The sequence below is a fragment of the Bos indicus genome, chromosome 12 (genome assembly GCF_029378745.1).
Source record: "Bos indicus isolate NIAB-ARS_2022 breed Sahiwal x Tharparkar chromosome 12, NIAB-ARS_B.indTharparkar_mat_pri_1.0, whole genome shotgun sequence".
NCBI classification, from domain to species: Eukaryota; Metazoa; Chordata; class Mammalia; order Artiodactyla; family Bovidae; genus Bos; species Bos indicus.
In genome coordinates, this window is record NC_091771.1 from 14058983 (window position 1) to 14071390 (window position 12408).

Here is a 12408-nt window from a genome sequence, read left to right on the forward strand (position 1 = left end):
AGCTAATCCATTCTAAAATAATGTGGCATCTACCAGAGGGATAAAACTAGGAAAAAAAAGAAAAACCTGAACCTGGGACCTCACGATACTCTGGCATTTCAGCTCCTGAAATGTGGCAAGCGGATAGTACAGGCCGGTTGGTGAGGGAGAAATGCCCATTACAGGGTGGGGAGGTGAACGGTACAGCTGAGAGTCATAGCAGGCATGGGGGGCTGAGCACCTCCGTCCTGACTTAGCCTTAAGTGGTCCTCAGTAGCATCCGACAGGCAGACCCCCCTGGGGATCCAGGAAATATTGCAAACACAGGGAATTCATTCCACTGTTAATGTTGGCTAGATTACACACAGTATGAGTTTAAATACCAGAATTCACAAAGCAAGAATGTTTCTGTCTTTTTCATAGGAATCTAAAAATGGCATTAGCCTCCAAAGACAAAGAAAGAAACCACCAGATTTTTCAAGAGGAGGAGAAAGGATTTTGATTCCTTTTTTTTTTCTTACAGATTTTTTTTATGGCTCACAAAGCTATGCTCATGAATCCTTTGGTGTTGACAGCAAGGTATCCCACAGTATCTACCAGGTAGCTGTTGATCTGTAAATCATCCCCCTTCTCTCCCAGACTTATTGCCTCTGGGGAGCCCCTGCATGGCAGCATCCTGCTTGGAGCTGAAAATAATTGCTGATCTTTATAAAGGCACAGAGAGGCCTGAGGGAAGAAATGCTGGACCTAAAGAATAGCGGCAGTGGTACAAAAGGAGCTGACCAGTCTGTATAGTAACCTTTTACTCAAAAATTCAACTGAAAGCCTTCCCAAGTCTGCACGTCCAGTTCTGTTGGCCTGTTATCTGCGGCAGCAGAGATCAGATATGATGACAAAGCTATGTGAACCCTGGGTGGAGAGACATTCCCGTGATGTGCCCTGTGGGACTTTTTCCTTCCAGCTGACAGCATCGTCTGTTTAAAAAAAAAAAAAAAAAATTATGCTTCTAATCAAGACTGAAGCTGAGAAATTGTCCTGACAGGGATGGAAGCTGTAGCATGCATGGCCTGTTCGATTTGCATTCTTTGTTCAGTGGGATGCAAAGTCACTACCAACAAATTGAAATACCAAGGCTCTTCTCTCTGACTTTCCTATACACAATCATTCCACCATCCACATGCATGCCTGCAGACATGCACATCCACCTTACTACTACAGAGTCAAGTCTTTTTTTCTTCTTAGTTTCAGGTGGAATCAATCAATTTCGCTCTGTGTATCTGTCTCTCTCCAATGCTTCCCTGACTCATGGCTGACTTTCCTTCCAGATTTGGTTGTTTTAAATTCAGGACAACCTTGATAAAATAAAGACACTTTACCACTAAGGAGATTTGAGGGAAAGATAAAAAGCCTCTGTCCTTAAAGGAAACACCAAAAGTTGAGTCAAAAAATTTTTTTGAGTGGGCATTAGTTGCTGTAATAAGTGACCATTTCCCCACAATGATTAATTTGAAAGGGACAAGAGTTATCTACAAGTATACAGTTTGATGCGTTTGGTAGGGGAAAAAACAAGCCTCCTTACTTTATAATGACAGCTTGTGTTTTAGGTCTCTTCCTAACGTGGGGATGTTGCCAAGGCAATAGCTTGGCAATCTTCTACATGGCTGCTTTTTACATTAATCCACACAGGCTTCACGGATGTTAATCTTTATAACATACCTATGTAGTCCAGAAGGGCAGACTCTTTTTAGTCTGTTTTTCATGAAGAATAATAGAAAACGAATGTTTCTGGCCTCCCTTCTCCTTCCCAGGACACACTGTCAGTGACCAAACCTTGGATTGTGGCATGGCCTTAGGACCTCAGCCCAGGACTGTGGAGAAAAGAGAGCAGGAGGCCTAAAGGGAATGAATGCAACAAGCCAGAGCAAGGACACAGCTGATGGTCAGAGCTGCAAGGTCGGCTACTGAGAAAACATGGAGGCCAGCGGGCAGAAACCCAAAAGGAACCAGAGCCAAAAGTCACAGTTAGCAAAGCTCAGAGCCAAAGCACAAGACAGGAACCAAAGAAGCAATCAGCACTGAGCAAGAATGTCCAGTGTCAGCATTCAGCAAGTGCCCTCGTGACCTCCCTCAGTGCAACGGCGCTTCCTTGCCCCCAATGTGGGCAGCTCCTTTGGAAAGCAGCCACTACAGCTGGGCTTGGGGGTGCAATTAACCTTGGAGTCAGGGTGAGCTGTTTACACTTTTACTAGCTTTCCACTATGAGGAGACAGAGTAGAGACAAGATCTTTATACCTAAGATGTCTCTGGAGTCATAAAATTCACCAAAGTGACCTTTATGGAGGCAGGGCTTAGACTAGGGTGGGCGAGTGAGATGCCAAGGGCGTCAGGATTAAGGGGGCATTCACTCTTTGGGTCATACAGATGCAGGCCACTGGGACTCAGAAAGGGGAAGGCACCTCCCTACACAAGGCTGAGCACATGGCCCTGATACCCGATGGCCTCTGTTCTCTCTTAAGAGTATTTTCTTCGAGAAGAACAGAGAGGAACTTCCCTGGTGGTCCAGTGGTTAAGAATCTGCCTTCCAAGGCAGGGGACATGGGTTCGACCCCTGGTCTGGGAACTAAGATCCCACATGGCTTGGGACAACTAAGCCCACCAGCACCGCAACTACTGAGCCCATAGGCCACAACTAGAGAGAAGCCCACACACCGCAACGAGGACCCTGTGCGCGCAACCCGACCCAACGCGGCCAAGTAAATGCTAAAAAAAAGAACAGAGAGAAAGTTACTGAGAGACTTCAGCAAATACTGAATGAATAGATAACGAATTAAAACTGACAACAGGGAGAACCGGACTCACACGAACCCCATGAAAATACTCAGTGCTCTTCATTTTAGTTCCACCTGGTGAGAAACAGACTTGTTTTATTTTATATACTAACTTTTTTGAATCAATATGTATGTTAAGTGCCCACAAGCTTTACCTCTGAAACTTATCATTTTAATCACTTTAATTGATTCTGATCCCAACCAAGTAATATGTTAAGGAAAGCACAAGTACAAGAGAAATAGCATAAAACTTTATCCAAGAAGACTTATACATCAGTTTTGATTTGGGTTGGTTGTGAAGAGCTCCCTCACATCCATATTCTAAACCGAAACAGGAGTTTCTTCAATTTTCCATTCAAGAGTGATTTTCTTTCTCCCTTTTTCCCCCCACTGGGCTCCACAGATTGGGCTGTCTTCTCTCAGCTTCTGGGGCTGTCATCTGCCTCTGGGGTTTATAGTTGCTGACAACGAGCTTCAATAATTCATGAGGAACAGGACCCATTTTCTCAGTTGGCTCAGTGATGCAAAGCAGATTAAAAACATGCTTTTTGTCAGTGAAATAAGTCAAGAGGAATCAGAGACACCCTACAAGGAGTAATATTGAAGGAGTTGCTGCTGTGAAATGTTTTCCTACCAAAGCACAACCAGATAAAACCAGAAACACACTGGGGTCTCACCAGTATCCTTGAATCTTGCTTGCCTGGTGACTGTACTCAAGACTTCCCTGTCCCACCTCCAGAGTGTGGAGTTGATTTATTGTGGCTCTCAGGTTTGAGAAAGGGAAATCTAAGGACAAAATGAAATTCTAAATTCACTCACTCAATTTACAACCTTTTGCTTGCATTTGTCTGCTAATTATGTCAGTAAGATGTTTCAGTTCAATTCAGTTCAGTCGCTCAGTCATGTCTGACTCTTTGCGACCCCATGAACCACAGCACGCGAGGCCTCCCTGTCCATCACCAACTCCCAGAGTTAGGTAACGACTATTATGCATTGTTTCCTTAACTCTCTTCAAAAGAAGATGCCTTTTATATCTGCGTGGTCTCAGACAATAGGTCAGGAAGGAGAAGGCCACACAGCCTTGACACTGACTCTTCAGAGAAAGAGCCTCCTGGGAATGTGCTGTTGCTCAGGTGTCTTTAATATTAAATGTAAAAGTTCTGTGTCAGGCTCAAGTCCCCACACTGGCCTCATCCCAGAGGAGGCTGGAGCCTGCCAGGGCTTTCCATGTCCCGATTCTGTTGATCGATTCTGCTCATTGAAATTCAGCAGCAAAAGAAGCTACCTGATCCCTGCAGCCAGCTCCTCTCCCTGTGTAAACAGGACCGTGGCTCACAGGCATCGTAAACCACGGTTTCCATGGCCAAGTTCAATACTCTGGTTTCTCTCTGAAGCCAATAACCAGACCCCTCCAGATGAAGAATGTATTTATTTAGGTTCACGCAGAAACCAAAGTAGAAAGAAGGGTGGGTGAGAAAATCCTATACTAGTCTTTGCAGTTGAGCTGAGAGCCACTTTGTGGAGCCTGGCTGACTGCATCAGCAGCCATGGACACATACCACGCCCTTTGCATGACCTTGGCAGGTCTTGCATTTTCAGTTCGATTTCAGCATTAGTGGTTTTCCCAGATTTTTCTTCCTTGTCTTTCCCACATATCTCATATTATTACAAAGAGTGTATTTTGGATAGACTGGTCCTAGTCATTAAGTGAAAAATTATGCTTTTGAAGAGTGTATTTGTAATGAAATATTGCAAGGTTCACTATCTGGAAATCAGGTGACATCTGCTATGTCCTTATATATATATATATATATATATATATATATATATCAGGACATAAAAATGTACACAGATATACAGATAGATGGGCTTCCCTGATGGTTCAGTGGTAAAGAATCTACCTGCCAACGCAAGAGAAGCAAGAGACATGGGTTTGATCCCTGAGTCAGGCAGATCCTCTGGAGTAGGAAATGGCAACCCATTCTAGTATTCTTATCTGGAAAATTCCATGGACAGAGGAGCCTGGTGGGCTACAGTCCATATGGCAGCAAAGAGTGAGACATGACTGAGCAACTGAGCACACATATAGATAGATAGTTCTAGGTGTAAAATATTAACTGTATTTATATGAAGTTTTCTTTAGGTAAGTAAATATAACTTAACCTTGGTTCCACTTGGCTTTTGGCAAGAGGTTGGCATCTTGTTTTTCATCCAATTGGCAAATGCACATAATTAATAAATGAATTTAAAGGATATGATTTCTCCTTTCGTTTTCTTTAACATGCAATTTGAGATTGGAATAAAACAGAATGAATATCAGTGGAGGCCCAAAACCTTCCATAAACTTTAATGGGATAAGCCTGCGGTAGCTGGAACCCTAGCCCTGGAGGTCTACACTGATCCAGAAATTCCAGTCATCAAAATCCGACTGTTTTTTTGCGGGAGTGGGGGTGGGGGTGGGTGGCTGGGGGTTCTCTATAATATTCTGAAGCTTGTGGTAGTCCTAAAAGGGTTGCCCCTTCACTCTTACAACTCTGCCCCAGGCTGAAGAAAGAACTGACTTCGAAATGTGTTCTGAAAGTGACTTAGTCCCAGCTCTCGCCTCACAAAGGTGAGTCTTCTAGGTGTTAAAACTATCATGGCTCCAGATACAGGGGATGTGCTCATAGGCTTCACTGCAGGGATGCTGGGAGCAACTTGCTCCCTCAGGTGAGTGCTACATGGACGCACCAAAACGCAGCAGTGGGCCCAAGATTGTGACATGCTCTGGTCTTACCATGTACTGCGCCAGCAGAGTCTGGCTCGGCGCACAGCACAATGCCACACTCACAACACAGCAGAGCCTGACTCAGCACACAACACAACGCTACACTCACGACACAGCAGAGCCCAGCTCGGCACACGCCACAGCGCCACACTCACGACACAGCAGAGCCCGGCTCCACACACGCCGAAGCGCCATACTCACAACAGCAGAGCCCGGCTCCGCACACGCCGCAGCGCCACGCTCACAACACAGCAGAGACCAGCTCCGCACACGCCGCAGCGCCATACTCACAACAGCAGAGCCCGGTTCGGCACACGCCGCAGCGCCACACTCACAACACAGCAGAGCCTGACTCGGCACACAACACAACGCCACACTCACGACACAGCTGAGGCATCAGTTTTGAGACCATACCTCATAAAGAGGTGCGGGTCCTTATCCGGGGTGCAGTGTCTACTTGGTATTAATGGCTGTTATATGGTGTGGCATCCTCAGCGGGCAGAATAGAGTTCCGAGAATTAGTAGAGGCAGGACTGGCCCTGCTTACCATCACCCCGGTTACCTTCTTGGAGAATTTCTCTTCCTCTCCTTCAATGTCTAGGTTCTGTGGGTTTAATGGCCCTGATTCCCTCTGGTCCTTCCACCAGAGGACACGGCTGAGTCCTGTAACCGTAGTTGACAGCTGGGCCCTCTGGGTTCCTTGTGCCAGGGGACCGACAGGCCAGAAGGGGATGTCTCCTGGCATCAGGAGACTGGGAGCCTGTCATACAGTGCAGGCAGGGAAGAATCTATTTGACACCCATATTTTTTAGGTGCCTCTTGGTGCTGCTTTGCCCATTTTTAACCGTAATAGACAAGTTCAGAAACCCTCGTCAGAGAAGAACATGGTGACTGGGAGCTCGGACTCTGCTGGTGGGTGGGTTTTTGCCAGCAGGTGAGACACCCAGCCCTGCGGAGGTACCAGATGAGATTGAGGAGAATATAGAATGGGTGGTGGAGGAGCAGACAGTGAGTTTCCCTTGGGACTCCAAGACTGGCTGCTAAGCTGGGGCTGTACCTAATGTCCGAAACCTCAGTAAGTTTTACTTGAGAAAGGATACACCAGCATCTTAATCTTAACAAAACTGCTTCCAGAATGTCTACAAAGTATATTCAAAGGGTGGACTTGTGAACTCTGTCAAGTGCAGCCTAGATCCTCATTCAGTACCAAAAAGCTTATTCCCCAAGCTGCTGAGAGTGCTGCAAATGGATAGCTTTGGCTGTCAACTTTGTTTGGAATAGTCTGAACTGAAGACAGCCACTGGCATCCAGGAGCAGGTTGACCTGAGGATGTCAGACTTGTTGCCTCTTGCTGAAACAGTTATCTCTGTACTTTGCAGCTTCAGAACTCAACTGTGGGGTTTGCTGAGGTTTTTGTTAAGACTGTGCTGCTGCTGCTAAGTCACTTCAGTCGTGTCCGACTCTGTGCGACCCCATAGACGGCAGCCCACCAGGCTCCCCCATCCCTGGGATTCTCCAGGCAAGAACACTGGAGTGGGTTGCCATTTGCTTCTCCAATGCATGAAAGTGAAAACTGAAAGTGAACTCGCTCAGTTGTGTCCGACTCTTCACAACCCCATGGACTGCAGCCTACCAGGCTCCTCCTTCCATGGGATTTTCCAGGCAAGAGTACTGGAGTGGGGTGCCATTTGTATCCTAATATCTCCCTTTTTGTCTTCCTTCCCTTCCTCAGGTGTTGATCAAGACAACCAATAATGAACTTCCTCCATGGAAACTACTCCTCAGTTTCTGATTCCAGAGAAACCTAACTTGCAGCAGCGCTATGAAAAAAACCAAACAGGGTTGTTGTTGTTCAGTAACTAGGTTGTTTCTGACTCAGAGGATGAGATGGTTGGATGGCATCACTGACTCAATGGATTATGAATTTGCACAAACCCCTGGAGATAGTGAAGGACAGAGAAGCTTGGCATGCTACGGTCCATGGAGTCACAAAGACGTGAAACAGGGTAATGGAATAAATATCAGGAGGGGCTGGGCTTCCCAGGTAGCTCAGTGGTGAAGAAGCCAATGCAGGAGATGCAGGGCATATAGGTTCGATCCTTGGGTTGGGAAAATCCCCTGGAGGAGGAAATGGCAACCTGCTCCAGTATTCTTGTCAAAGAAAAACCTATGGACAGAGGAACCTGATGGGCTAAAGTTCATGGGGTTGCAAAAGAATTGGACACAGATGAGCACAGATCAGGAGGGGATGGTCTATTCAAGACAGGCAGGTAGGACTCCTCCAAGGAGCTGATATTTGAGCTAATATGTGAATGATGAAAAAGGGCATGGAAAGATCTGGGGGAGAGCCTTCCAGACAGACAGATGTATGAAGACCCTAAGGGAAGAATGAATTGGATATGTTCCCCAAAAAGGCCAGTGTTAACACAAGTGTGATAAACAAAAAATGGGCTGGTAGAAAAAGCTGCCACATATGGAGTCTGAACTTTATTCTAAATATGGTAAAGTATTATTAGTGATAATTTAAAGTATTACTTTGACTTCTACTTTGCAAGCGTAGTGAATGACTTGCTGATGTTCAAAAAAGAATCGGGAAGGATGGAGAGATATAAGACCACCCAGGAAAGAAATGCAGTGTTTGGGGCAAGCGTGGTGATGGTGGTGTGTGACTGATTTTGCTATTTATTTCAGAGGTGAATCTAAAAGAAGTTGTGATGGGTTAGGTGTAGGAGAGTGAAAAATGAGTAATTAAAAATGACCCCTAGGATAAGCCATGAGCATATAGGGCCACTTCACTAACTGGGATCTGAAAGACTAGCAATACAACAGAGGAGAATGTTTGAGAGGAAATCTAAAGCAATCTGAGGGTAGGGTATAAGGTTCTAGAGAAAAGAATAGATTCAAAGTTTAATTACCTAATTAAGTAGTGAATTTAACCTTGCTGATCTTTGCCATCCTTCTCTGCCTCAGTTTCCAGTTTTCCATTCTTTCCTAGGCATTTTGACATTTGTCAGCCCTCCGTCTATAATTGCCTATAAACTGGTAGCAGTTTCTCAGAGATTTTGCATTTTCAGCCACCTCCCAGGTAACACTGATGCTGTGGTCAGAGCATCAAGGTTTCAGTCAGACAGACCCCATTTTGAATTATTTCCTGGCCAATTATTAACTGTATAAAGCTGGTAAAATTTAAATCTCAGAGCTTTCGTTTCTTTTAAAATGGGAACAATACAATTACTTTATAAAGTTAGTGAGAGAATTAAACGATGTCATGTCTCTCAAGCATAAAGCAAGCTGCCCAACTCCTGACTCACACTGGGGCGCACTAATTTAGTCTCCCTCTCGTTTGGACTCAAACAAGCTGTATATTCACAAATTATACTAAAATTTAAAACATCATTATAAGACCACTGGCGTTTAGAGAATTGTGCAGTTTCCACTACAGCTAAGTAATTCCAGCGGTCCACAGAATGTAGTCATTTGAACTTGCCTGAGCTACGCTTTTGAGTTCTGCACACTGAGGGGAGGGTCACTGGCAGGTGAGTCCTGTTCCTGGGGTGAGACCTGTGCAAGGCCCTCATCTCAGCCTAACTTCAGGGTCCTTGGTTCATAGGGCCTAATCCATGCAGCTTTTGTGAAGCAAGAGAACCTCTGTATTTTATGGAAAATGTTCCTGCTAAACAAAGGCACAGACAGAAAAACAACAAATAACTCAAACCAACCAATGCAGAGTGTTGGCATGAAAGTGAAGCAAAAATAAGAAATCTAGGAAATAATGATGATTAAGCAGCAAAATAGGAGTTTAGACTAATTTGTGGCGTGGGAATGCCACATTGGCGGTGGCTTGGAGCCATGATATGAATGCTTTTACTATTTGTCCCGTAAGGAAATAAGGAAAGGCAATTCAAAAACTATTTCAATAAATTTTCCAGACAGCATTCATATTAGTTGCTTTATAAATGAGTCTACTCCTCTATTTATAGAATTATAAAGGTCTTAGGGGGTCAATTAAGAGTTTTTAACGATATCTGACTGAACCTTATGGAAAAAATTCTGTGCTATAATGCTATCTGTGATCTGGGGAATTTGTAAATTGTGAAGTGGAAATTGTTAACCATTGGGTTACACTGTAAAGAGAGAATTGGCATCTTTCATTTTCTGATTTACACTAAGATCATGGTGATTGTCAATAGATATTCAGCATCATATACACAAAATACAGGGATAAATAAGACATGCCCTCTTTTGAGGAAGGGAAAACACTGGATACAAATATATCATAAGGATACAAGGATACAAATATAACATAACCCTGAAAATCGGGAGGGTAAATTGTCCTCGGGAAATAATATTGGGGTCTGTAACTGGCAGATGCTCATAATATAGGTGCATTTAAACAATGGCTAATCCCTCAGTAGCCATTGAGAGAGACAAAGGGGAGATATAATTTCTTATGATGCTAAAGCACTTGTGGCTCAGCTGGTAAAGAATCCGCCTACAATGTGGGAGACCTGGGTTCAATCCCTGGATTGGGAAGATCCCCTGGAGAAGGGAGAGGCTATCCACTCCAGTATTCTGGCCTGGAGAATTCCAGGGACTATACAGTCCATGGGGTCTCAAAGAGTCAGACACGACTGAGCAACTTCCACTTTCACTTTCAAAGCACTGAGCTAACTCTCAGAGATAAGACACATCCTAAAAGTGATCAGCAGATCTCAGCACTTTCTATCTCTGTAAAGTTACTTAACTTTGGATCCTTCCTGTGCTAGCTAGGGCTAAAACATGCTTAAAGATAAATCTATTTCCACAAAAAATAATTTATATATTTACATCCACAAACAAAACAAGACAGCAGTCACATTTTCTTTTCACAAGGCCCTGATCAGTCTCAACACTGTGGTGTTCCTTTCATTTGAGCCTTGCAATCCTTGTGGGACTTGCCATGGTTGTTTGAAGAGTCTGAGTTGAATTCTGTAGACATGTTAGGCTATGTTGCAGAAAGACTGGTATTTCCTAGGGCAGGTTAAAGAGAGTAAACTACAAGATCAATTAAAATTCAATTGGACACTAATTCCTCTGCATTATCTTTTGGAACCCTCGCTTAAAATGCAGATACTCTAGGGAGGGTAATGCATTAAAGATCCTTAAGAGAAACACTATCAAGAGAGCCGAGGCCAAGGTCAATTTCTATCTGAATTCCTCAAAATGTCACTCATTCTTAGAAGGCTTTTCAAGACTTTTTCAAGAATTCACTTAAAAGTCTTATCAGTGATTTCCTAGTCTCCTAAGTGGAGATAGGCTAACCACTGGCATCACCAATGAAATGAAATGCAGAGAAAAAAATGTAGCACAGCATTCAAGTGGTCTTAATCAAAGCGGGGAAATAAACTTTTGTTGAGTGTCCCAAGTCCCTGACTCTGTCCTTTGAGCTTTGCACATGGTGTCTCATCAAATCCCTTCCAATGCCATTATGCTCTTACTTCTATCACTGTTTTATGGATGGGAAGCTGAGGCTATGAGAGGCTAAGTAGCTGCCATTAGGAGCTGATAAATAGCAGATCTTGGAGTCAAAGTTGACCTTTCTGCTTTCAAATCTCACTAACCCCAGAAAAAGATCTTATGCAGGAAATCTTGTCCAGGGCATTTTGGTTCTCGCCATCAGCATCCAGGTCTATAAGATTCTGATTGGTACAGAGGATCTTCAAGAGAAGACACGTACAGGATAAAAGGTTAACATGTTAAGTATTACGAGACCTACTATCGAGCAGGTTTGGAGCAGCAATGGAAGGAAGGCTATTTCCCATGTCCTATTTAGAAGTGCCTCATTTCTTTATTTTTAAAATATTAAAAAAAGTGAGTCTGTGTCAAAGCTAAACATAATCTTGCCATATGATCCAGCGATCATGCTCCCAAATGAGCCAAAACTCAGGTCCACATAAAACATTGCACACACATTTTTATAGCCACTTTACTTCAACCTGTCCAAATTGTATGCAACCAAGATGTAATTCAATAGATGAATGGATAGGCAAATTGTGGTACATTCAGACAATGGAAAATTACTTAGTGATGGGAAGAAGTGAGCTAGTGAAAAAGTCATGGAGGAAACAGTGCATATTGCAAATGAAAGAAGCCAGGCTGAAAGGCTCCATACTGTATGATTCTATGACATTCTGGAAAACAGATCTACAGACAGAGTAGAAATATCAGAGGTTGCCAGGGGGTTAGTGGGGTTGGTGGGGTAGGGGAAGGAGATGAATAGCTGGCACACAGAGCATTTTTAGGGAAGAAAACTATTCTGCATAATACCATAACAGTGGCTATATGACCATGCGTTTATCAAAACCACAGAACCGTACAACACAATGAACCCTGGTGTAAAATTGTGAACTTTAGTTAATAATAATGTGTCAGTATTGGTCCACTGATTGTACCACACCAATGCAAAGTGTTAATAATAGGAAAACTGTGGGCAAAAGGTGGGATGTCTTAGAAAGAGACTATGTGGGAACTCCATACTTTCTGTTCAATTTTTCTATAAACTTAAAACTCCTCTAAGAAGTACATTAATTTAAAAAATCATTCTAAATCTAGACAATAATATTGTCCTATAATTATGTAATGTGATAAATATCACTACAATGGTAATCATATTACAATACAGAAGTGTATCAAAGAACATCTTGTACACCTTAAGTTTACACAATGTTGTCATTCAGTCACTATGTCGGGTCCAAATCCAGGACTCCATGGATTGCAGCCTGCCAGGCTCCTCTGTCCTCTACTTTTTTCCCGACTTCACTCATTTTCATGTCCATTGAGTAAGTTGCTATCTTA

The 12408-nt window shown here is 43.6% G+C and overlaps 1 long non-coding RNA gene across 1 annotated transcript; it reads right to left on the reverse strand.

The window, feature by feature from the left end:
* Window positions 1-269: 269 nt before the first annotated feature.
* Window positions 270-6371, reverse strand: LOC139186129 (uncharacterized). The gene is made up of 3 exons (XR_011569633.1): window positions 5989-6371; window positions 1696-1847; window positions 270-953 (listed from the first exon to the last, which is right to left on the reverse strand). It is a non-coding gene; the product is annotated as an uncharacterized lncRNA (long non-coding RNA).
* Between the last annotated feature and the right edge of the window lie 6037 nt (window positions 6372-12408).